The 27638-nt window shown below is 36.2% G+C and overlaps 1 long non-coding RNA gene across 3 annotated transcripts in view; it reads right to left on the bottom strand.

Annotated features, from left to right (window-relative positions):
* LOC107854691 overlaps positions 1 to 27638 on the bottom strand; it is a 58657-nt gene that overhangs the window by 5561 nt on the left and 25458 nt on the right. The window contains exon 4 of one of the 3 annotated variants that reach the window (XR_007057648.1): positions 5683 to 7238. The exons of 1 other annotated variant lie outside the window; for it this stretch is intronic. This is a non-coding gene — a long non-coding RNA (uncharacterized LOC107854691). Of the gene's footprint in view, positions 1 to 5682; positions 7239 to 15892; positions 26363 to 27638 lie in introns of those variants that run through there. One more of the 3 variants, XR_007057666.1, reaches the window with a different exon arrangement.

Raw genomic sequence — 27638 nt, 5'->3', positions numbered from 1 at the left:
ACTCAACTTAACTTTATAGAATCAGGACTGTCAGATACAGTCGATTAGTATCAGTTAATCAGTTATCAGAATACAATACTTAGCATAAGAAAAACTCATTTACAATTTACATATATGTATATGTATATGCACAGATTACATTCTCAGTATTTATAGTATTCTCAGATTCTCCACGTACTCTCATGTTCAGTTATTCTCATTTAGTCAGTTATATCCTCATGCATATGAACCCTTGCATTCATCCTTACCTCATCTAGCATACTAGTACATTCTTACGTACTGACACATACTTTTCTGTGCTATGATGTTTCATATCATAGGTTTGGACGCTTAGGTTTCCAATCACGCATAGTAGATTCAAGTTCAGCCAGTAGCAGTAGATTTAGCAGTGAGTCCTAATCATTCGAGGATATTATACTATTTCATATTTTTAGTAGATGTATTAGTTTAGTAGATAGAGTTAGTTAGGGGACTGTCCCATCAACTCAACTTTCAGACACATTCAGGTAGAGGCTTTTCAGATTAGTTTTAAGATAGTGTTCATTTTTTATCAGATATTATTATTTATCAGTATTTCAGATGTTTTGAACCTTATGTCATTTCAGCCCATTTTTTGCATTAATTATAGTATTATTATTCAGTACTCACAGCAGATATCAGGCATAGGTTAGCTTATCGTCCTCCGGGGTCGTAAGCATCTTGTGACGACTAGGGGGTAGTCTCGGGTTGTTACAGTTTAGTAGAGAGACTGAACAAAACTTTAGTTGAGAAGGTTAGATGTATGCTTTTAGATGTTAAGCTGCCAGATTCTTTTTGGGCAGAAGCACTTAATACTGCTGCATTTGTTATCAATTTATCTCTTACGATTCTTTGTATGGTGATGTCCCTACAGAGTTTGGTCCACTAAGCATTTTTATTATAGTCACCTTAGAGTCTTTGGGTGTAAAGCCATTGTGCATATTCCTTAGGATGAAAGGTCAAAGTTGGATGTTAAAACTAGGCAGTATGTCTTCATTGGATATGATAAAGATGAATTTGGCTATTGTTTCTATGATATAGTTGAGGATAAACTTGTTAGAAGATGCTATGATGTGTTATTTACAGACCAAACAATTGGAGATTTTCACAAAGCTGAGAAGGTTGATTCTCGCAGTAGTGAAAGCCTAGTTGATGTTGATCTAGTTCCCTTTACTACTGCTCTTGAAGAAAATCTTCATGATGATGAAAATCAAGTTGATAAGAAGATGATGATCATGATTAGAATGACCAGTATGATGTTGTGGATTCTCTAGTGTAAGTTGTTATGGATGATCAACAATCAGTTGTTGATGCTACAGAGAGTTCTCTTAGAAGATATACTAAAGAGAGAATACATTTATCTCATTATTCTCCCAATGAGTATGTACTCTTAATTGATGGGTAGAACCCGAGAGTCTTGATGAGGTCATGGAAAATGAAGAAAAATAAAAGTGATTTTTGGCTATTGATGATGGGATTAAGTCTTTGCATGATAATAATACCTTTAATTTGATTAATCTACCTAAAGACAGAAAAGCATTGAAAAATAGGTGGGTTTTTTAGTGAAACATAAAGATGGTAATCTAGTTCCACGGTACAATGCTAGATTGGTTGTGAAGGGATTTAACCAGAAAAAGGAGTTTATTTTGATGAGATATTCTCTCCAGTTGTGAAGATGTCATGCATTCGTGTGGTTCTAGTCTTAGATGCAAGTCAAGATTTGAAGGTTGAGCAAATGGATGTTAAAATTTCTTTTCTCCGTAGTGACTTAGATAAAGAAATTTATGGAGCAACACGAAGGTTTTGAAGTCAAGGAAAAAGAGAATTATGTTTGCAAATTGAAGAAGAGATTGTATTGTTTGAAATAAGATCCCATCCAGTGGTATAAGAAGTTTGGTTCCTTATTGAGTCAGTAGGGTTTCAAGAAGAATACTTTAGACAAGGATGTCAAGCCTAAACTGACGGGTGACGCCTGGGAAGAGTCAGGACTAATCTGACGGGTGACCCCTAGGAGGTAGTCAAGCCTAATCTGACGGGTGAATCCTCATCCTACTCTGGCTATAAACATAGGTACTTCTACTAATGATTTTGCCTAACTGATGGGGAAGCCTCCATCCCTGCATTGGCTTGGTGCTAAATCCTACTCCCAAATGAAGGATACTGAAATTTGAACTGATCTAAGTTTAACTGATTATGATAACGGCGAAACTGATAATGCTCATGGTATATTCTTAAATCATTCTGTAGGTACTAAAAACTAAGTAAAATAGCTAAATTTTGGGTATTCAAACCCCTAGTACTCGATAGCAAAAATAGCAAAATCATAAAACATTGAGGACATGACATGTACACAATTTTCAAAACTCATTCTTTGAGGTATTTCATCAAACACTTGCAATGCATGACTTAAGCATGGGAATAGTTTAAAACATATGATAATCACATGGCTATGATACTAAACCATAATTTGGGGATTTACATAAAAACATCATCAATCTAACGTTTAAAGTTTAATTTCAGCAACTCCTTGTAAACATCATGTATAATCGAAAACCATAAGGATTCATACAGAGTTTATTGTAAAGATGTAAACTCATGATTTAAATCTTAAAAATGGATTCTTGGAATCCATGGATGAGAAGGGTCCATGGTTGAACATCTAACATACCATAAAGATTTAATCTTGAAAGGAAATTGACTTTTGTTGAACGTTCTTGGATTAGGAACCTTAAATTCTTGATAATCTTGTAAAGAGTGTAATGGAGTCTTGAAATTCTTAGGAGATTACCGTAAGAAGAAACCCTAATCTTGTTCTTGAGAGTGGAGAGGATTAAGGGTTTTTAAAACTGATTTATGATGGCCATGAACATATTTTTAATGATTTAAGTCATGGGAGGAGAGGGAAATGACAAAAATACTCCTCCCAATCTGCATGGTGATTGCTGAATTTCATGGGTGATAAATTGGGTTGATAAGTCGTCACTTAGGTGATGGCCCATCACCCCAGGTCATAACTTAGAAGCTAGAATTGATTATTTTATGCCTAAGGCTAATGACTTGGTAAGATAAGTCGTCACATAGGTGACGGCCCGTCAGCTCAGGTCGTCACTTTGTTGACAGGCTGGCATGCTGGATTAAAATGGATTTAACTTTTCTATCCAATATCGGATTAAGGTAAAACCAAATGCATTGGAAATAAGATTTAAAGATCTTTCTTTTGATATATAGTAGTCCACGTAAATAATTATGTACAAGGAGTAATGGTCATTGAAAATTGACCCAAGATGAAATGTTTGCTAAAACTTAATCAGTAGAAGTGTTCTCAACTCCTCTTTGAGTTTGGAGATTTTAATGACCACGACTGATATAAAAGAAAATTTTCAAACTATAGTATTGATCATCACACATATTTATACATAAAATCATTGGGTCTGGGTCTGTATACTAAGGAACAACGGGTTGAATTCTAGCACGAAAATGTGGGGTGTTACAATATCTCCCCCTTGGGAACATTCATCCTCGAATGAGGCTGGATACACGGAGAGTACTATACTAAGGTAACTGAGAGCATATACTGAACTTGAACATACATGAATCTGAACGTGATTGCATAATTGAGTCTGGGTATGATACCTGAACTGAACTGGTCTCGTGGATACATACACTTAAATGAGAATGGTTATAAGGCTGAGATAGAAACGAGAGTCAACTTATGAATAACTATTACCTCAGGCTAGATCTAGTTTTCATGAATAAAAGATGAGAGATTAGGACATAAAAAATCGAGGTACTATAATATCTCCCCCTTGGGATAGTTTATCCCCCAAATGATATTGAGTTGGCTGAATTACTAAGAAAAGACTGAGATGATGCATAGTACTCTTAGGAACTGAATCATGACTAAATATCTGGAATCTAAAACTGATGCATAATGTGTGAGTTGAACTGGATTCATAATCCAGATGGATTCGAACAAACTATCTCTTGCAAGGGACATATTCATGAACTTCACTTAGTAAGACTAGATCGGAAGATGGTAAAACCATAGGAACTTAATTTGGATTACTAGCTATAAAAAATAACTCATACTGAAAGCATATACTTAACTGGAGTATTTCTTCGACACACTTTTTATGAAGTTCTAATGACTTAGGGAGCAAAGAATCTTGGCATTCTGAATAAGAAATCACACTTGGATAAAATTCTGTAATATGAAACACAAACCTATAAAAAATTAGCTAGGATAGAGCTACTAAGCCTTATGCACTACAACTACTAACTTTCAAACTTAGACATACTCCTCGAATACTCTTTCAACTATACCTTACACCTTAATACTGAACAATAACTGAGACTACTGAAAATATTCACATGGTCACTGATAACTCTATCTACTGAGGTCTGAGCTGGACTAAATTCCCCCACTTTGTTCAATCCTACTCAAATAAATAAAATGCACACATAACACTGTAATATTAGTCTGAGTCATGAATTCAATACACTCTATAGTTTCACAACTTCTGATCTTATGAAAAATTCTGATTTCCCCTTCAACAACTAAATACAACCTTTTACTAGTCATTCACTAATGCATAATGCATTTATCCACTTACACACCAATATGACATTCAAGCCTATCTTTATAACTACAGCCTCGAGTAAAACAAGCATGAAACAATCTTTCTTTAACATGAAACATTTACTCTCTCCCATCTAAGCAATTGCTCATCACTATATCATTTCATAAGGAGAGGTCACTGAAAGGGTAAAACATGAGGACTTAAACCATGAATGAACACTATATAAAACTTGACACTTAAAAGAGGCCTGAGGATAGAATATCAACATCACATATTGACCAAGAGATCTAAACTGAGAAAGTACATGACATAAATCTAAATTTTGCTGATCATTAGGAGTGTAGCATGAGTACTGGAACTGAACATATGCTGGGTGAACTGGAAATCCTTTTACAAGGAACTAGAAGAGTACCTGATTTTCTATAAAGTGCACGAATATGAGCTTTGATCATAGGGCTGATATGTAAGGAATGAGTAGATATCTTGATTACTGAGAAACCTTGCACTGAAAAAAGAATGGGTTAGGCATTATCCTCTCCTACTACTTTTCTACACATACTGACATTACTACTAAAATCTGAAAGCCGAACTTGGTTACCTGTTCTATCATCCCCCCTTAGCTTAAAGTCATCATTCTAAATTTGTGAACCACTTAATCAATAACTCTAAACTGAACTATCACCACTTTACCTTAGAATATGGGGTATTATAATATGCATAAATGATGAACTTACCTTGACAAACTACACCTTATAGTGTAAAACCCGCTTCTATTACTTTCTTCTGAGATAGAATACTTAACTTTCTATAGCCCCAATATTCATCATACAATATCTTAAACACTGGCTAACTTAGAATTTTCAACTTTTCTTTCTATTAGCTCAACCTTCAAAGACTCAAACTTAGATTCTACCCATAATATGGATATCCCCAAATAATTAATAACCATACTACTTTTATCATAGCCTACAAATATCACATCCACAACATACATTTCAAATCAACAAACTTAAGATTTTGCATACACTACTTCATGTCTACTAATTCACATTTCATACAACTAGCCCCATGAAATATAATCTGTTCAAATTCAGATAACACTATCCCAACTTCACTACTATTGCTAAACTCCTGGTTTTATGATTTTAACTCTAGATCATATGATATCCTAGAATACTGAGAAGGGATCTGAGGCCACAACTTACTTTGGATTAGCACATGAGTTTTCATGATCATGAATGAAATCTTTAAAACTTTGGAACATAACAAAACTGATGGGATACATTTGATCCTACAGCAATCCTATAACTGTCTGCGGGGACTGTCTGAAAAGCTCTATCTGTAGGGATTTAAGCTTGGTTGTTTCTGTTACCTTGAAAACTAGGTATGGCTGGCATGGATAGATAAAAAATAAAAATCTTTATAACTTTTTAGAGGACCTTTCTATAGCATGATCTAAGATATGAAATAAGGGAAACTTTTCCTAAAACTCTTCATAGTCTCCTGTCCATAAGTGTGGCATGCTTCACACACATGCATAAGACTCTACTTCACATAGCTTTCAAACTTCCTAGGACAGTTTAAAACCTTAGGCTCTGATACCACATTTGTAAAGCCCCATCAATACACCCTGGTCACCATACGGTACTTACGATCATGAAAGACCACAGGCTAACCCATGACTGGTACCTGTTGTGAGCACCGAATAAAATCTCAAAGAAAAAATATGCAGAATATAACCGAAACACCAAAAGGTCTTAAGAACTGTAATCAATATTGAAATATGATGTTAACATCTGAAAATATACTGAAAACTGACTAACTATCTGCACTAGTCTGAAAGCCTCTAACTGAATAACTGAGGAGTTGATGGGACAAGGCCCCACCTAAATCTAAATGTCTGCTAAAACTGGAAAACTAAAATAACACAACTAGTCCTCGAAACATGAGGACTCACAACTGCTGTTTCTACTAGTGCGATGGGATAACTAGGTACGATCGAGAACCTGAGCATTTGAACCTATGATATGAAACATTATAGCGCAAGAAATGAGTATGCAATTAGTACTCTGAATGTACTGGTATGCTCAATAAGGTAGGCTAATATGCATGATTTCATGTGCATGAGTAATAACTATCTAAATGAATAGGATAGGATAGCAGGACATAAAGTAATAACTAGATCAATAATATGAGATAACTTAGTTGTAACGCCCCGAATATGGTACCCAGAAAGCTACACGGTGCTCATGACTCCAAAGGACCACAAGCTAACCCATTATTGATATATGTACCTGTTTACTGCATAGAATACTTTATAGTGCAGAAACATGAACTGAAAGGCCATAAGGTTTAATATTGAACATGATATGAATGATATAACATTTGTGTGGGGTAATAAAATACCCAAAATAAAATTGAACAAACTAAATTCTAAAACATGATAGTCTAGAAAGCCTTTAACTGACTGAACTGTCTGAGTAAGAAGTTGATGGGACATATCCCCAACTAACTCCAACTAATAAACCAATTAATGAGATAATAGGGAAATAATTATGTCCTCGCAAGATGAGGACTCAGTTCAAACTTACATGCGGATATTTAGAATCTATTGTTGCTCTAGAGCTCGTTTCTTTGAACCTACGATATAAGACACCATATCGCAAATGCGTCAGTGCTTTGAATGTACTGGTATGCTTGTGAGGTAGGATGAATACATGGGATTCATATGCATAAATAATAATAATACCTGAATAACTATCATGAGCATGAGAATACATACATTAGTCATAACAACTGACACTAATACTGTGATAACATGATTATTGAATCTAAATATAACTGATAACATGAGTGACTGTATCTGACAGTCCTAAATTTGATGGAACTATTTGAGTTCCATACTGTATCTGAGTTGACTGTATTTGACAGTCCTGAAATCTGAAAGTTGAAAAACTATCTGAGTTCTAATACTAAGACTGATTGACTGTGTCTGACAGTCTTGATTCTATAACATGAAACGGTAGGAAGTAGTTACTAACCGACATACCCCTGATACGCCATTATGGCTGAGTTGGGCTCCAATTTGTAACCCCAATTTGAAGGGTTTCAATACCGCGCCACTAATAAAGACAAGCTATGGGCAACCCCCTTCTGATAGTTTCCCCTATACGAGAATGGTAGGGCCCTTATCTGACAGTGTTTGTCCACCTCATCAACCCTGATCGGACAGTGTTGATGTCTTAACCTATGTTGACTACATAGTTCTGGAATGTAAGTATGACTTCTAAAGATCACAACCTTATTGGATAGTGTGCGTCCCCATCCTTAGGTTCACTCGATGCTAATTTGTTCTCCCATCTGAAGACACTAAACATAGTTTACTAAACTAAACATGGGCTGAGTTACTAAATTTCGTTGACTGACGGAATACTACTTATATCTTATAACTGATAGAGTTCATGAGATCATGGAGATTTCCTGAGTCATAAGATTGTTTGAAGTCTAAGCATTCATAGTTTGACTGATAATATCATGAAAACATGACATGGCTCTAGGCACACAGCTAATATTTTGGGTACAAGTACCCCCAGGACTCGATAGAGGGAAACTGACAAAATATGACTTGCTTGAATACATAATAATCACCATAATTCATTTACTGAAGCATTTCATCAAATATGTGATAGGCATAAGCTTGTACATACATGGGGATTTCATAACAACATGCTAGTTAGGCACTTTTCCTTCATTTAGCTATTAAATCAAACATATTGTAGGCATGGTATATGTAAATATCATTGTACAATAATTAAACATTATGGTCACATTCTAATTTCATCATTAAAGGTTTTAGTCATAGTTTGCATAAATCTATATCTATAATAATTAAGCTCACATAGAAATTATCACCCAACATGGAGTAGAATTCAATTTCACAATTATCAACATGAACAAAAAATACCCAATCATGAAATCATAAAGAAAATCCATAACTTAAAGTAAGAAAAGGGAGTCTTGGACTTCATGGACGAAAGAAGTCCATGAATAAACACTATGCATACCTTAGTTCGTGATTTCATGAATATTAATGGTGAAACTTTCTTGGAATTAGATCTTCTATGAAAACCCTAGCTTGTTCTTGAGGGGTTTTTGAGAGAAGATAGTATATTTGGGGTTAAAAGTGGCTGAATCACGTGTTAAAGGGCTTAAATAGGGGTGGGAAGTTGACCCTTTTAACCCTAGATGTGTCATTTAATTTTAGTAAAATTTACCCAAACTGAACCCTTGGCGTGATACGGCGCTATCGAGCTGTATCACTAGAATTTGACATTTGGGAAATTGAGGGATAGAGCGACATAGATCCATCATGTTGCCCTTTCTTTTACAACCTAGAACTTTGGCATGGCGCGAAGGGAATCGCGCTAAGACACTGAAAAAGAAAAATTCTAAATTTGGGCCCTGGCGCGATGCGCCATAATCGTGGACCCCTACTGTAATTTTCCAAATGCCATTTCCTCTTGTGGCGCAGCGTGGCACTGACTAATATGGCGTTGTTTTATGACAGAAACTTGAAATAGTCATAACTTCTGACTCGTTTATCGGATTTGTGAGAATCTTAATTGATGGAAAGTTTATTGAATTTCCCACATGACAAAAAGTGAAAATCTTGAAAATTACTCATGGAATAACCATGATTCAATTTAGAAGCTAATACTAGACATTCTTGAGATAAAATTAGCTAGGAAAAGTATGGGGTATTACAATATCTCCCCCCTGAGAATATTCATCCTCGAATGAGACTAACTAAGAGGGGAGAAAAGACAACTGACATACATACTAAACATGAATAACTGAAATATGATCTCATGACCGACATGACTGACAAGTTGAACATATAATACTAAACATGCATATCTGATGCATGTGTAACTGATTCATGAATGCATGACTAAGTGTTCTAAAGAACTAAGTTTCTCACAATGAGAATGCATGTTTGATGTATAATTACATGACTGAACTGATACATGAGTTCATGACTGAATATGCAATGGTACTTGATATAAATTTTATAATGGGGACATGAGCATGAAACTGCATACCAAGTTTGTGATGAACATGAAACTGAGTAAGCTTTAGAAGAACTATTACCTTGAGCTTGATCTGAGTTGGCGAAGAAGAGGTGAGGATACTTGGTACACATGTCTGCCTCTGCTTCTTAAGTAGTTCCCTCAATAGACTGATTGTGACAAAGAACCTTAATTAGAGGGACATCTTTGTTCCTCAACCTACGAGTCTGATAGTCAAAGATTTCAACTGGAATCTTTTCATAAGAGAGAGTGTTCTGAACATCAATGATCTGAATATGGACTACAACTGATGGGTAACCTATGCACCTCTCGAGCAAATAGACATAAAAGAGTGGATGAACAGAGGCTAGATCTGAAGGCAATTCAAGCTTGTAAGCTACCTTTCCGAATCAATTAAGAATCTTGAAGGGACCGATATATCAGGGAATAAGTTTCACTTTCTTGCCGAACCGCTTCACTCCCTTCATGGGAGAGATCTTTACATAGACATAGTCATTAATCTGGAGCTCAATATCTTTTCTACGAATATCTGCATAAGACTTATTTCAGCTCTGAGTAGCCCGAAGTCTTTCTCTAATTAACTGGACTTTTTCTAAGGCGTTGAATACCAAGTCAGGCCCTATAACTGAGGCCTCACTAAATTTGAACCAACCAACTGGAGATCTACATCTCCTACCATAGAGAGCTTTGAGTGGAGCCATCTGAATACTGGAATGATTGCTGATATTGTGTGAAAACTCAATCAAAAGTAAGTGGTCACCCCAACTTTCCTTGAAATAAATTGCATACACCCTTAGCATATCTTCTAACATCTGAATAGTCCTTTTTTCTTGACCATCTGTCGAGGATGAAAGGATGTACTGAGATGAACTTGGGTACCAAGACCCTTTCAGAATGCTTTCCATAAGTGAGAGGTGAAATGAATACCTCTGTCTGAGATTATATATAACAGAACACCGTTCAATCTGACCAACTCCCTAATGTAGAGTTTGGCGTAATCCTTGGTTGAGTAAGAGGTATGAACTGCAAGAAAATGAACTGATTTGGTCATTCTGTCTACAATGACCCAGACTAAATCATGCTGATGATGATTTTGAGTCAAACCCGTCACAAAGTCTTTGTTCACAACTTTCCACTTCCAAGTAGGAATACTAAACTCCTGCATGGACCCGCTAAGATTCTGATGCACTATCATAACCTGCTGATATGTAGAGCACTAAGCCACAAACTGAGCAATGTCTCTCTTCATCCCACTCCACCAATAGATTTCCCACAAGTTGTGGTACATCTTTGTGGCCCTTGGATGAATAGAGTAGCATGCACCATGCGCTTCTGTAAGAATTTGCTGGCTTAAGTCATCTACACCTAAAACACAGAGACGACCCTGATAACGAAGGACACCATCTCCCTCTTGGGAGAAAGCCTCTACTTTCTGATCCAGGACTGACTCTTTCAACTTGTCAAGGCTGGGATCTCTATCTTTATTTTCTTTCACCTTAAAAAATAGACATGATTCTAAACTACTCTAAACCCATATATCACCCTCATCTGTATCAACTAAGAAAATGACTAGTCTGGTAAGCTAATGTACTTCCTGAGATAACTTTTTATTATTGTAATCCAAATAAGCAACACTACCCATAGACAGTACACGGAGAGTGTCGGCCACTATATTGGCCTTGCCCGGATAATAGAGGACACTCATGTCATAATCTTTCAAAAGCTCTAACCACTTTTTCTGATGAAGATTGAGATCTTTCTGAGAGAAGACATACTGAAGACTCTTATGATCTGTGAAGATATATACATGAACTTCATAGAGATAATACCTCCAAATCTTCAAGGCAAAGACTACGGCGGCTAACTCAAGCTCATGAGTAGGATAATTTCTCTCATAGGGCTTAAGTTGTCTGAAGGCGTAGGCTATGACCTTACCATGTTGCATGAGGACACAACCCAAACCAACTCTAGATGCATCACAATACACTACGAAACCATTTGGACCATTTGGAAGAGACAATACTGGAGCTAAGGTGAGTCGAGTCTTCAACTCCTGAAAAATTTCTCGCAAGGATCTAACCACTGAAACTTGACTTTCTTCTGAGTTAATATAGACATAGCGGATGAAATAGAAGAAAATCCCTCAACAAACCATCGATAATAGCCAGCCAAACCCAAGAAACTTTTGATATCTGATGAAAAGACAGGTCTGGGCTAGTTTCTTACTACTTTGGTCTTTTAAGGATCAACTCTAATTCCATCACAGTAAATAATACGACCAAAGAATGCTAATGACCTTAGCCAAAATTTTCACTTACTAAATTTGGTGAATAGCTGGTGATCTCTGAGAGTCTGAAGTACTATCCTGAGATGGTCTGCATGATCTCGCTCACTGTAGGAATAGACTAGGATATCATCTATAAAGACTATGACGAACATGTCTAAGTACTTCTTTAATACACGGTTCATCAAGTCCATGAAAGTAGTTGGGGAATTGGTAAGGCAAAATGACATGACTAGGAATTCAAAGTGACCATACCGAGTACAAAAAGCTATTTTTGGAATGTTACATTCTCTGACTCTGAGCTGATGATAGCCGTATCAGAGGTCTATCTTAGAGAAATAACTGGCACCCTGAAGTTGGTCAAACAAGTCATCAATTCTGGGAAGAGTATACTTGTTTTTACCATGACCTTATTGAGTTGATGGTAGTCTACACACATTCTAAGAGAACCATCTTTCTTGCGTGCGAATAATACTAAAGTGCCCCATGGGGATATGCTGGGCCTAATGAATCCCTTATCTAAGAGATCCTTTAATTCTTATTTAAGTTGTCTGAGTTCTGTTGGTGCCATTCAATATGGTGGAATAGATATAGGCTGAGTAACTGGAAGAAGATCAATGCTGAAGTCTATTTCCCTTTCGAGAGAAATTCCTGGAAGATCTTCGGGAAAGAGATCTGAATATCCACCTACAACTGGAACTGATTCAAGGCTAGGAGTTTCAAAACAAGTGTCCTTAAGTCAAACAAGATGATAAAAACATCCTTTAGATATCATTTTTCATGCCCGAAGGTAAGAAACAAGCTGAACTCAGAACGCCGAAGTAACACCCTTCCACTCAAAGATGGGTTTATTCAAAACCTAAAAATGGACTATTTTATTTCTGTAGTAAACTATAGCATAGCAGGAGTGAAGCCTCTAATTCGACTAAGTCTACTGAAGTGACTTTCTGAAATATCATAACTGGGTAGTTCCTGTATACCCGCCAGGCTATGATTCTTTTACCCACTAGGGTAGAGACTGAAAAGGGATCTACTAGGATTTCAGTACTGATTTCGAATTTGCCTACTTTATAGGGAGTAACAAAAGACAAAGAATCTCCTGGATCTAGCAAAGAGTAAATATGCACATAAAAGATATGTAATGTACCAGTAACTACATCAAGAGAATTTTCTTGATCCTGTCTGGACAGAAGAGCATAGAGACAATTTGGGCATTGCCCACTAGTATCACTGGTGGTGGCACCCTACTAATTCGGGTGACCAGACTGAGCTGAGGAGTGGAGATGACTTTAATAACCTAACTAAGGGTAGTCTCTGACTCTGTGTCCTATCTTGCTATAACTAAAATAGACATCCCTACCAGCTCTGTAATCACCCTTGTAGTTCTTACCATAAGTCTGACAAAGAGGATTAGTTTGGGGATTGCTAACACTACCCTGAGACTTAGATCCTGGAGCTCTATATTTGTTACCCTTCATGAACTTAGGAACTGGAAAATTGGCTGATGAGGGGGATGGAACTTATGAGTCAGGAAAAAATTGGGAATGATTTCCTCCTTCTGATTTATGCTGAGCGAAGTTGAAACTAACTGTCTTTGCTCTCTTATTCTATTTCTCCTTCTGCTTAATCTTCTGCTCTGCTATCTACTAAGCATGAGTTATAAGCCTGGATAAATTCATGTCACTGTTCAACATTATAGATCTTCACTCATTTACCACGCTATCATTTACCCCTGAAGAGAACTTACTCATCTTGGCTCTGCTGTCTGCAACCACGTAAGGGGCATATCTTGCTAATTGAGGAAACTTAAGTGAATACTCTTTCACTGTCATATTGCCCTACCTGAGTTTGATGAATTCTAGTACCTTAGATTCTCTAAGATCCACGGGAAAGAATCTATCAAGGAAAGCAGAAGCAAACTCCTCCCACTCAACTAGCCCAGCATTACCTTCCCTCTCTAACTTTCACTATTTAAACTAAGTATGAGCCACATCATGCAACTGATATGCAGCTAGATCCACACTCTCAATAGTAGTTACCCCCATGATGTCTGTCACCTTCTGAACCTGATCAATGAATTCCTGAGGGTCCTCATTTACCTTAAACCCGAGAAAGGATAGAGGATTTATTTTGGTGAAGTCTTGAATCCTGGCTACAGCTGAATTGGCCACTGGGTTGGCTGGAACGACAGCTGCTCATTTATTCAGAGCAGTAACTAACTGAGTAAAAGTAGTGAATGTGTCCCTGAACTCGGCATGAGAAACATGATCTCCCAAAAGATCTTCGGGCTGGGGGCCTGACTAATTTCTATTTCTTCTTTTAGGAGGTATATTCTATAGAAGAAAGGGGGAAACGGATTAGACTGAGATATTGACTTGATATTATGCTCACTGGAATGACATGAATACCAAAAGAAGGAAAATTATTCCTAAAATATCTTATAGCCTCTTGCACATAAATGTGGCACGCACGCTTTGATACCAAGTTTGTAACACCCTGAATCTGGTACCCGAAATGCTACACGGTGATCATGACTCTGAAGGACCACAAGCCAACCCATGACTGATATCTATACCTATATACTGCATAAAATACTTTATAATACAGAAATATGAACTGAAAGGAAATAAGGTTCAATACTGAATATGATCTGAATGATATAACATTTTTATGGGGTAATAGAATACCCAAAACAAAAATGAACATACTGAAGTCTGAAATATTGTAGTCTAGAAAGCCTCTAACTGACTGAACTGTCTGAGCAAAGAGTTGATGGGACATGTCCCCTACTAACTCAAACTAATAAACTGATTAATGAGATAATAGGGAAATAATCATGTCCTCTTATGGTATAAGACACTATAGCGCAAATGCGTTAGTACTTTAAATATGTTTTTATGCATGTGAGGTAGGCTGAATGTATGGGGTTCATATGCATAAACAATAATAATAACTGACTAACTATCATGAGCGTGAGAATACATGCATGAGACATAATAACTAACACTAATACTATGATAGCATGATTACTGAATCTGAATATAACTGATAACATGAGTGACTATATCTGACAGTCCTGAATCTGATAGACCTATCTAAGTTTTATACTATATCTGAGACGATTGTATCTGAAAGTCCTGAAATCTGAAGAACTACCTGAGTTCTAATACTGAGACTAATTAACTGTGTTTGAAAGTCCTGATTCTATAACATGAAACTGTGGGAAGTAGTTATCTAATCAATATGCTCTCGATATGCCATTATAGATGGGTTGGGGTCCAATTTATAACCCCAATTAGAAGGGTGTCAATACCGCACCACTGGTAAGGACAAGCTGTGGGCGACTCTCTTTTGATAGTGTTCCCTATATAAGAATGGTGGGTCCCTTATCTGACAGTTCTTATCTACCTCATTAACCCTCATCGGACAGTGTTAATGTCTCAACCTATGCTGGCTAAATAGTTTTTGAATGCAAGGATGACTTCTAAAGATCACACCCTTATTTGATGGTGTGTGTCCCTATTCTTGGGTTCACTCGATGCTAATTTGTACTCCCATCTGCATAGACACTGAACATGATTTACTGTACTAAACATGGGTTGAGTTACTGAATTCCGTTGACTGATGGAATACTACTAATATCTAACAACTAACTGAGTCATGAGATAATGAAGATTTCATGAGTCATAAGACTATTTGAAGTCTAAGGATTCATAGCTTGAATGAGAGTATCGTGAAAACATGAATGGCTCTAGGCACACAGCTAATATTTTAGGTACAAGTACCCCCAGGACTCGATAGAAGGAAACTGGCAAAACATGACTTGCTTGAATACATAATAATCACCATAATGCATTTACTGAAGCATTTCATCAAACATGTGATAGGCATAAGCTTGTACACACATGGGGATTTCATGACAACATGCTAGTTAGGCACTTTTCCTTCATATAGGCATTAAATCAAACATGTTGTAGGCATGGTACATGTAAACATCATTTTACAACAATTAAACATCATGGTCACATTCTAATTTCATCAGTTAAGGCTTTAGTCATAGGTTTCCATGAATCTATATCTATAATAATTAAACCCATATAAAAATTATCACCCAACATGGAGTAGAATTCAATATATCATTTATCAACATGAACAAAAATAGACCAATCATGAAATTATAAAGAAAATCCATAACTTGAAGTTGGAAAAGGGATTCTTGGACTTTATGGACGAAAGGAGTTGATGAATGAACACTATGCATAGCTTTGTTCATGATGTAAAGACTGACGGTGAAAATTTCTTAAAATTAGATCTTCTATGAAAACCCTAGCTTGTTCTTTGAGAGGTTTTTGAGAGAAGAGAGTGTATTGGGTGAAAAGTGGCTGAATCACATGTTAAAATACTTAAATAGGGGTGGGAAGTTGACCCTTTTAACCCTGGATGCGTCATTTAATTTCAGTAAACTTTTCCCAAACTGAACCCCTGGCGCGACAAGGTGCTATCACACCCTGTCACTAGAATTTGACAATTGGGAAACTGAGGGATGGCACAATGTGGACCCTTGCGTTTCTCCTTCTTTTACGACTTGAAACTTTGGCACGATGTGGAGGGAATCGCGCTAAGACACTAGAAAAGGGCCATAATCGTGGACCCCTACTGGAATTAGTCAAATTTCATTTCCTCTGTATGGCACTTTTTTACGATGGAAACTTAAAATAGTCGTATCTTCTGACTCGGTTATCGAATTTCAGTGAATATTATATCGATGGAAAGCTTATTAAATTTCCCATATGACAAAAGGTGAAAATCTTTAAAATACCTCTTAGAATAACCATCATTAAATTTAGAAGCTAATACTAGACATTCTTGACATGAAATTAGCTAGGAAAAGTATGGGGTATTACATTAGTGAACATGCATGAAGCAAAGACTGACTAGTTAGCATGAGATTATTGAATATCAATGTATGAAAGCTATAAAATGTAAGACTGCATGACTAAGCATATAATATATTTCTGATATATTATGTAATTGAAATACAAAAATTTGATAATTGAATAACTGATAAACTGTAAGCTATGGTCAAGAAAAACTGAACTGAGTTTTGTACTGAATACTGAAACTAAAACTCTAGGAGGTATTATCTAACCGACATGCCCCGCTCTGAACTGATTGGGGTTCAACATATAACCCTAGGTGAAAGGGTGTTAGTACCATTCCATAGGTACCAACAATGGCTATGTGGATCCACTAAGCTTCTGCAAAACCAAGATGTCATGCCTAAACTGATGGGTGACACCTAGGTGGAGTCAAGCCTAATCTGATAGGTGACCATTGGGAGGTAGTCGAGCCTAATTTGATGAGTGACTCTTCATCCTACGCTGGCTACAAAGTTCTGGAATGCAGGGACTGCTACTAATGACTCTTTGTAACTAACGGGAAATTCACCATCCCTGCATTTGCTCGGTGCTAAATCCTACTCCCAACTAAATGACACTAAATTCTGAACTAATCTAAGTTTAACTAATTATGATGACTGGAAGAAGAGATAATGCTCATGGAATATTCTAAAATCATTTTATGGGTATTGAAAACTAAGTAAAATAGCAATTTTGGGTATTCAAACCCCCAAGACTCGATAGCAATAATAGCAAAATCTTACTAAAACATTGAGGACATGACATGTAGTCAATATTCAAAACTCATTCTTTGAGGCATTTCATCAAACACTTACAATGCATGACTTAAGCATTGGAATAGTTTAAAACATATGATAATTACATGGCTATAATACTAAACCATAATTTAATGATTAAAGTTTAATTTCAACAACGACTCCTTGTAAACATCATCTATAATCGAAAACCATAATGATTCACGGAGATAGTTTGTTGTAAAGATGTAAACTCATGATTTAACTCTTAAAATGGATTCTTGGACTCCATGGGTGAGAAGGGCTCATGGATGAACATCTAACATACCTTAGAGATTTAATCTTGAAAGAGAATTGACTTTTCTAGAATGTTCTTGGATTGGGAACCTTAAATTCTTGATAATCTTGTAAAGAGTGTAATGGAGTCTTGAAATTCTTGGGAGATTACCTTAAAAGAAACCATAATCTTGTTCTTGAGAGTGGAGAGGATTAAGGGTTTTTAAAACTGATTTATGATGTCCATGTACGTATTTTTGATTATTTACGTCATGGGAGGTGAGGGAAAATACCAAAATACCCCTCCCAATCCGTATAGGGATTGCTGGATTTTATGGGTGACGACTTGAGCTGATAAGTCATCACTTAGGTAACGGCTCGTCACCCCAGGTCGCCACTTAGAAGATGGGATTGATGATGTTTTTCCTAAGGCTGATGACTTGGGCTGATAAGTCGTCACATAGGTGATGGCCCGTCAGCTCAGGTCATCACTTTGTTGATAGGTTGTCATGCTGGAGTAAAATGGGTTTAACTTTTTGTTCCGATAATTGATTAAGGTGAAACTAAATGTGTTGGAAACAATATTCAAATATATTTCTTTTGATATATAGTACTCCACGGAACTCATTATGGACAGGGAGTAATGATCGTTGAAAGTTCACCAAAGATGAAATGTTTGCTAAAACTTAATCAATAGAAATGTTCTGAACTCGTCTTTGAGTTTGGAGAATTTTATGACCTCGACTGATATAAAAGGAAATTTTCACACTATAGTTTTGATCATCACACATATATAGACATAAAATCACTGGGTTTGGTTCTATATACTTAGGAACAACGATTTGAATTCTAGCCCAAAAATGTACGGTGTTACAATATTGATATAATTCTTACCAGGTTCAGCATGCATGATTCTAAGAAAGGATTTCTTCCTATTAGACTTGAAATTTCTGTTTCTAAGAACCAATGTTCTAAGATAGATGAGGAAATAGAAAACATAAAGGCAGTTCCTTATGCATCGAGAAGCCTCATGTATTTGATGTTGTGCACTAGACCTAATATTTGTTTTGTCGTGGGCAGCTTAACAGATTTCATCCTAATAGTTAGGCACATTATCAAGTACCTGAAAGGACTAGGGATTATATGCTATTTTACCATTTGAATAAGTTGGTGCCTATAGGGTACATAGACTAAGATTTCTAGTCTAACAAGGACTCTAGAAAATCAAACTATGAAAATGTGTTTATTTTGGGAGGTTCAACCATTGTTTGGAGGAGCATTAAGAAAACTTGTGTTACTGATTCCACCATGGAAGCTGAATATGTAGCAACTTTTGAGACAACAAAAGAGGTAGTATGGCTCAAAACGTTCTCAAAGACTTGGCAGTTTTCCCTGTGATAGAAGCATCACTTGTAATTTATTTTGGCAATAGTGGTGCGGTTGCAAATTCACAGGAACCATGAAGAAATAGTAAAGAAACACACATTGGGAGAAAATATAGTTTGATTCGAGATATAGTGTAAAAAGGAAATATGGTTGTTGCTAAGATTGCCTCAAAAAACAACCTAGTAGACCTTTTTACAAAAGCTTTCCTACAAAAACATTTTAAAAGACATGTAGAAGAATTGGGTGATAGAGTTGTGGGTGCATGGTTAGGAGTCTAAGTAGGAGATTAGGATATACTATAAATCATGTAGCATTGTTTATTGAATAATTATTTATTTATTTATTCAATTCAATAAATCATTATATTAAATGGATTATTGTCATGTATGTGTGCTCAACTTATATAGTATATAATTGGGTGTATAGAGTTTAGTTTATACGCAGAAGATTAAATCATCAGTTCTTATAAGTTAAAGTTATAGTTCATAATCATAGATGAAAATGTGGACAAATCTTCAGAATTATTGTAGCACGAGATTAAATGTAATTTATGTTGATTATGAGAATGGTATAGTTCTAACTTCTCATTCTAGTACATTTTGTATGTATTGAACAGGACCGAGTTGAGATAGTTGTTTTGGACTGACTGATAAAAACTTATTCCCTAAACTATTAAAAGGTGAGATTCTGAGATGGGCCAATATTCCTAGTAGATTGGATTTTAATAATGTATACTGGTGAAATAATAAGTTAGTTGATGGAATCCATGTCTCGGTATAGAGATTGATGATATGTCTATTATGAGAAGCTTATAAGTTTTAATATGTTTTCCTGACTGGAGGATTTATAATTCCAACATATGAAATAAGTAAAGTACTACTCTAAAGAAAATTAATTATTATATTAAATTTGTTAGTAATTTAATTTTTTTAGTTAATATCTGTAATCTTAACATGGAAATTACATAAGTGTTTAATGGAAAATTTCAAAATAAAAGTAAAGGAGTGCAATTACAAATTTTTAGTGGAATAATTAGTAATTTATTATGGTAAGAATAATTCAAATTAGTGTTTAGAATAATTTCCATAATATGGAGCCTTAGTAATTAATTTTGTGGTCCCTACAGTGATCATATTCTACTAAAACTCAAAATTCTAATTTTCTATAGGAAAAAAAAACGTTACCACCTGTCCTTATTCAAGTAGAAACAAGGGTGTGTTTTTATTTCCTTCTTTGAATGGTAGAGTATCTCTATAAATAAAGATTCCCCAAGCCTAGAAAAGAAGAATAATTGAGTATTTTATTTAGTACTTTTTGAGCCAAGTATCGAGAGAGTTCGATTATGAATTTAGAATCACTGTAGGAGACCGCATATTCGAAGACAGATTTGTTTCAAGATATCTGCTCATGCTTCAAGTGGTATTCCTGATTATTATTAAGCAGACTTTGCGTGAACTATGTGTTTATGTTGGTTGTCTTTATTATATGCATGTACTCCTTTATAGCTTTCTTTGTGTATGCCTGATTTTTCAACATTACAAAATGGTAGTTCACTATAATCTCTCCCCCCCCCCAAAGTAACAACAAGGTACAACGGTAACATCCCAAACTTTTTAATGCTTAAATAATGCATAAAATAAGCCTTTAGGACCCCAATATCGATGTTTAATCATGTCATGTTGAGTTGAATGGGTTGGAGGTGGTTTAGACATGAAAAAAAATGTGTTTGTGTCGTGTAACGGGCACACTACAATGGCACCACACCAAAGAGGGACCCTCAAATGGTCAGTTCCTCGAGATAGTGCCAGGGTCGCATAGCAGACCTCCAGAATCACACTAGGGATCGCGCCACAAACCTCCTGCAATGGGGGTCACACCGTAAACCCTCTCCCGTGCTTCAAAAATTGCTCTATTTTGAATTATTTAAAGGTCATATGGGTCTTTTCAAAACATTAAATAATTTTGAATTAATTATGAATTCATATAGTGCCTTAAAACGTTTTACACCATAGTAAATACCTAATTATAACCCTAATAGCAAGAGAAGAGGAAACTAGCTAGGGTTTGAGGAATTCTAAGCTCCAAGGGTCAAATTACTCTACATTCTTGTCGTTCTCAAGGTATGTAGGACGTCCTAACTCTCATGGGCATAAATTTAAGGTTTTAACAAGCTTTAAAATGTAGATATATGTATATGTAATGGGTTTTAAAAACCGTTTGAAGATCTTGCATCATGAACTTATTTTAATGAAAGTACGCATTTATCATGGAGTTTTTCCATAAACCTGAGTTATAATCCTGTACATTTATGATATGAGTTTTGAAAATTGATTTAACAGTATGATTTATGAAATTTACTCTCTCAAGATTAAATCTATTGCCTTAACATGTCATGGTTTGCTCAAACGAATGATTTAAAATCGTGAGGTTAAATACATTACAATCACTTATGGATTGGCATTGTTTTATGATCAATTGAGAGGGTGTTTTTGTGTCTCATAAATGTTGTTTGTGTCAAACATAAGAATTCTAGGTGATTGATGAAAGAGATGGCCACCCCATGTTAAATTCTTGAAAAAAGAGTGCTTTTGCATAAGTTTTCATATACTTTTGAAATAAAGACTCTCTTGTGAGATGTAAATCTTAGTTTGGTGTCCAAATAACATGTTTTAAATAAAAATACCATGGAATGACATGACATGATATAATATGGCTTATATGACTTGCAAGTTTTGGTATGATGATACCAATTCAGACGATTGCCATGATAGACTAAGACCGAGCTAGACTATGGACTTCTCAGACTTTTTACTATGTTTTGAGAAAAATGCATGCTTTAAGAGGCTACAAATATGCTCCAAGAGAGTTAGATGGTTACCTGAAGAAGGCACGAGTTCAGATAACTCATAGCCCAAAATTATATTTTGCCTATGCGGGAGTGATTTTGCCCTTAAATATGGATTATCACCGTATAGTTTCTTTAAGAAGTTGTTTACTCAGACAAGATACTCCTATCCTTGCAGCAAACTTGGATAGGTGGCTTGGATAGCGAATCAAGATGGATCCCATACAGCCCATAGGATAATAAACTTGTAGGGTGTACCATCTAGCTTAGAACTAAAATAAAAAGTTGAGATTATGTGTTTACTAGAATGTTTTGAAGCTCTTAATCTATGCCCATGTGTTTTTATATACATTATGCTAAATCGCTTTTCCAATGCTCTAAATTATTTTACCTAAACTATATGTTATTTTGGGTTAGTTCTACATACTAATACTTTAAAAGTATTGAACCTTATAATACAGATTTCCAGTTCAGCAGTAGAATGCTCTCAATTATTTAGAGTTGGTGAACCTCACTTACTTCAGAAGGCATTCTATTTATATGTTAGTTTTAGTCAGTTTTTTGGCCCAACCGGGGGCCTTGCCCCGGTTTAGACAGGCTAATGTTTTAGTAGAGTCTTTGTAGTCATGTTAGATAAGATTTAGGTTTTTCATGAATTTATGTCTTGAAGTATTAAGTATGGTTATAAATCATTTTTATATTTTTGTTTATCTTCCGTTTTTCTTTGATATGAATAATGGTTATGATAACTTGCTAAGGGGTCTCTCGAGCATTCATAGTTTGGGACGCCTGTTGCAATCAGGGTGTCCATTTGGGTCATGCAAAACTTGGTATCAGAGCATGGTTCAAGCCTAAGGTATCTACGAAGTTGTGTCGAGTAGAGTCCTTTTGATGGGTGTGTAGTACTCCACACATATAAGGATGAAGCTACGAGGCATTTAAGAATGTTTTCCTTTTTCTTTATGTTCTAGTTCATACTGTAGGGTTTGAATATTTCCTAAGTTCATGAAATTCAAAATCTCAGGTCATGCCACCCCGTAGATCTAATGGTCAAAAACCTTAGATGGGAACTCTGTATCTATTGGGGAAAATACTGAAGACGTCCTCCCTACTTATGGGTCGGACCTGTTATAAAGCCCGTAGTCTAGACTTCTATACTCTCTAGGGGTTCCATCAGTCCCCATTAGCCCTCCTTAAGCTCCTCGGACTGGTTCTAACCGTACTCAGTCCTCATATAGTGAGGTCTTAAATATTTTCCATCAGTATATCCATATGATTACCAGTTTATGACTTCTTAGTCTCATCGGGCTGGAGATATAGGTTTTGTGCATTATCCTTCTAAAATCACTCGGGTTGGTTAATTCATGAGGCTTAACCCACCCGCCTTTATGAGTACTAAGGTTGAGGAGGATCTTCAAGGGTTCGTGGATGAGATAGAAAAGATATTTAGAGTCTTGCATTCTAGTGATATTGATGGGGTAGAGTTTGTATCTTATCACCTGAAAGATGTGCCTAATCAGTGGCGCGATGAGTGGGAAGAGTTAAGGGTTAAGGATACTGAACCTGCATAATGGGAGGAGTTCTTACAGGCTTTTCTAGATGTCTTCTTTCCTAGGGGTTGATGGAAGCTAAAGCTGAATAATTTATTAATCTGAAGTAGGGGAAGATAAGCGTCAAAGAGTATATTTTAAAATTCACCTAGCTATCTTACTATGCCCCAGAGTTGGTGTCAAATTTGAGGTCTTACATGAGGAAGTTTGCATCCAGTCTCTCTGAAGATTTGGTATTAGAGTGTAAGAGGGTTGTTCTAAACTGTGATATAGATATCTCCAGGTAGTGTACATACAACAAGTGGAGAAAGAGAAGAAAAAAAGGCATGGAATAAGGAAAGGCAGTCTAAGAAATCTAGGTCGGCCAATTAGAATATCAGTCAGTAGTAGGGTGGAAAATGGGGCAAGAAGTGGTCCAAGATAAATCTTTTGAGTAATGCTCAGTCTTCAGCTAATGCTCTTGCACCCAGATCTTCAGGTGAGAAGAATTTTAATCCTAGTACGGGCCATGAAATCAAGACACTCATACTCATAGAGGAGTGAACCAGTCCTATTTCATCCACACTGCAACAATTATAAAAAGAATCCCCAAGGAAAGTGTCAGGTTAGAACTTTTATGTGTTATGGGTGTAGTCATCAAGGAATGTCCCTCTGCAAAGGGGACCTTTAGGGGTGCTAAGGCTCAAGGAAACCCCTCGACGCCTTTAGTTCAAGGCACTACTTCAGGTACAAGTGGTGGTCATAACCATCTATATGCTTTGTCTACTCGTCAGGACACAGAGGATTCACCAGATGTGGTTACTAGTATGTTACAAATCTTCTCTCGTGATATCTATATGTTATGGGATCCCGGGTCTTCCTTGTCTTATATGACCCCTTATGTGGCGTTAGTTTTGATTTTGAGCCTGAAAATATTTCTGAACCCTTCTCTGTCCCTACCCATGTTAGTGACTATATCATTGCTAGACGAGTATTTAAAAATTATGTGGTGTCTGAGTTCCATCGAGATACTATGGCTGATCTTGTAAAATTTTCTTTATCTCAACTCTCTCTTTCACTAATATAATTTTCACACATCATTTTTTCTACTTCATACAAGAGTATAGAAGACCACCTCTATTTATAGAAGAGGTACTTATCCTTTTCTGTAATGAGATGAATGAGGGATAGTAATGTGTGCAGATGAATAGTTTGGATGTTACATGAGTTACTATCATAATGAGCAAATAAAGTATTAGTAGTCGTAGGAGTTTCATGAAAACTTATGACCACATTCTTCCACTAATATATGTAAGTAATAATACTCATAATACACAATTTATACCCACTAACATATGCACTTAATATATTAATTTACTAATAAAATGCATATACACCAATATTTTCTATTCAAATGAGGAGGTGAAACTTACTACACTCCATCAACCAAATCAAACCAGCAAGGAGTACTTATCTCCCCTTACATCAAGTTTTTATTACTCCCTGTGGACAATTCGAGCTGTCCAGATTCACCTTGATGTTCCCCAAGCAATTCCAAAGATTGGGAAGGGACCTCATGACCCAAGGTGTTCAACGTCACATTGAGTGGGTTTGTTTATATTTGAGTTGAGTGACTTGGCAGCCTCATGAACTGCTGAATTTTGTTGCTGAAGACACCATAGATACAACTTGATAATGTTGTCCAAGTTGTTTCTTGTTCACCTCCTTCAAAGTTGTATTTTTTTTTCTGCAGATAATTCCAATTATTGTGAAGGAATTTCTTGTGCAGAGGTGTTCATCGTGACTAAATCAAAAACTGGAATGGGTGTCCCAGTTTTCTTTCAATTCCCTTTGGGCTGATTAATATCATGATTATTGTAAATGAATTTCTAGGCAGTACATCATGTTATCCAGAATTTGAACTCCAATTGAAGTGAGGGTAACAGTAGAGGGTTTGTGACCAACATTAACCAGCATAAGTTGCATCTCCTTGGATTGCAATTCATCCTTTGTTCTGACAGCTGCAACTCCCTTTATTCATCAAAATGTCTTACAAGTTTGTGCTAAGTAAATCCTTAGAGACATAAGATCAATAAATTTGTTGTATCTTGTTGTGACCTGATGAACCCATTAGAGTTACTACATTCTTCATATGTGAGCGGTCCATCCCTTCTCATTAGCCATGTCCAAACCTTTGCCCAAGTCTCTTGCATTTGACCTAGAAACAAAAGCATCAAAATTCCATGCAACATTTTCAGTGCTACTGGAATTTGAAATTAATTGCACCAGCTCATATCCGTCTTCTTTTCTTGTGATCTACTAGAATTCCTTTTATGTGTTACATCCTTAGAGTTCCTCGCTTGCGTCGACAAATTTCTATTGCCTTGCAAAATTGCATCACCAGGTTGCTTACACGTTAACTGATGCCCATTCCTTTGACTTTCACCGCAACTTCCTCACTTGTTTTCTGCCCAGAACCAGTACCTAGTGATACATTCTGAAACTCCCTGTTTCCACAAGTAGTTCGATCAATTCTGACACCTGTATCATCAGATTTCTTGACTTCTTGATGATTAGAAAGAGTAGCTATTCCCTTTTTTCTGTAAAAAAAAACTGTCTGAAATCTCCTGCATATTTTCCCCCCTGCAGCCTACTCATTTTGATCATGGACAGCTTCTTCTTGCCTTGAAATTTGATTTCTCTTCAATATCAAACAACAAACATCTTCATCATGCACTAGATGCTTACAGTGGTTACAATATTAAGGTTTATTATCATATATAATTTCGTGGAAAACCTGTGACATCTTACGGATTTATTGTCCAAGTACTGCAGGCTTATACGCTTTGGAAGTTTATCAACTAAATCCAAGATAATTATAACTCTAGTTGTACTAGGTTTTGATTTAACTTGCGTTGCCTTACTTAATAGCAACTGGTTTTCCCGCTACTGATGGAGTAGACATCAATGATTTTAAAAGAAAACAAATCTGGGGATAAATCTGGCAACCAAATCCAACCTACGGCCTTCATCATTTCGTCCTATGATAAAAACTAATGGTACATGGAAAAACTCAATATTGATGTTCTTTTCCATTGTAAGGAAAATATTCACAAGTCTTGTAAAGCAATCCCAAAATCATCGCACTGATCATACCTGATTAGAAGTTGTCTTGTAGTGAGTAAACCAATTAATCAGTGACCCTTCACGCCTAAAACTTTGGCAGTAGCATCATTAAAAGCGGTAAATTAGATGAACCCGATGATAATTAACTACAACCTCTTGATGAAGACATTCCTCGACAACAATTTCTTATCTTTGTTCCGGTGTAAATTGAAAAGTTGGTTCACTATGTACAAATTGCATTGGTTTGGTGGAAATTTTTGTCACAAATTGAGTAGATAATTTAACAATTATTTAGGTAGCATATGTAGGTTTTGAACTAGTGCCTTGTACAGCTTAAAGCTGGAGAGAGGGCTGCATAGCCTTAACAATGGTTTTCAACAGAGAAAAGCGAGAAGATAATGTAATGCCCCGGACTTTATGTCACTCAAATAATGCATAGAATGACATGTTACGCCCCCTATAGGGGTTTTAACCATTAGAAATTTTTTTAAATTTTTGGTCTCAAGACAGGGTACGACTAAGGGAAACAACTCGTACACTAGGATACGAGTGGTATGGGCTAGTCGTATGTTGACCAGTGTTGGTTGATGGGTTGGAATTAGGTTCTGGAATGGATACGACTTAGGTGGTATGAGTCGTATCGAGAAATATTAGTGGTTTGGTTACTTCACTTAATCTTAGACTTGGTAACTTAATTTGGATTTGTGTACGAGTGGCTCATCTTGAGCCGTAAACCAGGGTACGAGTCGTACCATGGACTCATATGGTGGGTAGTGTTCAATCCTCTTTAGATTCTATTCTGTCAGGTGTACAGATCATGGGTACTAGTCGTAAACTTGGATCCGACAAGG

This window comes from Capsicum annuum, chromosome 1 (genome assembly GCF_002878395.1).
Source record: "Capsicum annuum cultivar UCD-10X-F1 chromosome 1, UCD10Xv1.1, whole genome shotgun sequence".
Lineage (NCBI taxonomy): Eukaryota > Viridiplantae > Streptophyta > Magnoliopsida > Solanales > Solanaceae > Capsicum > Capsicum annuum.
This window is presented reverse-complemented; position numbering and strand designations above follow the sequence as displayed.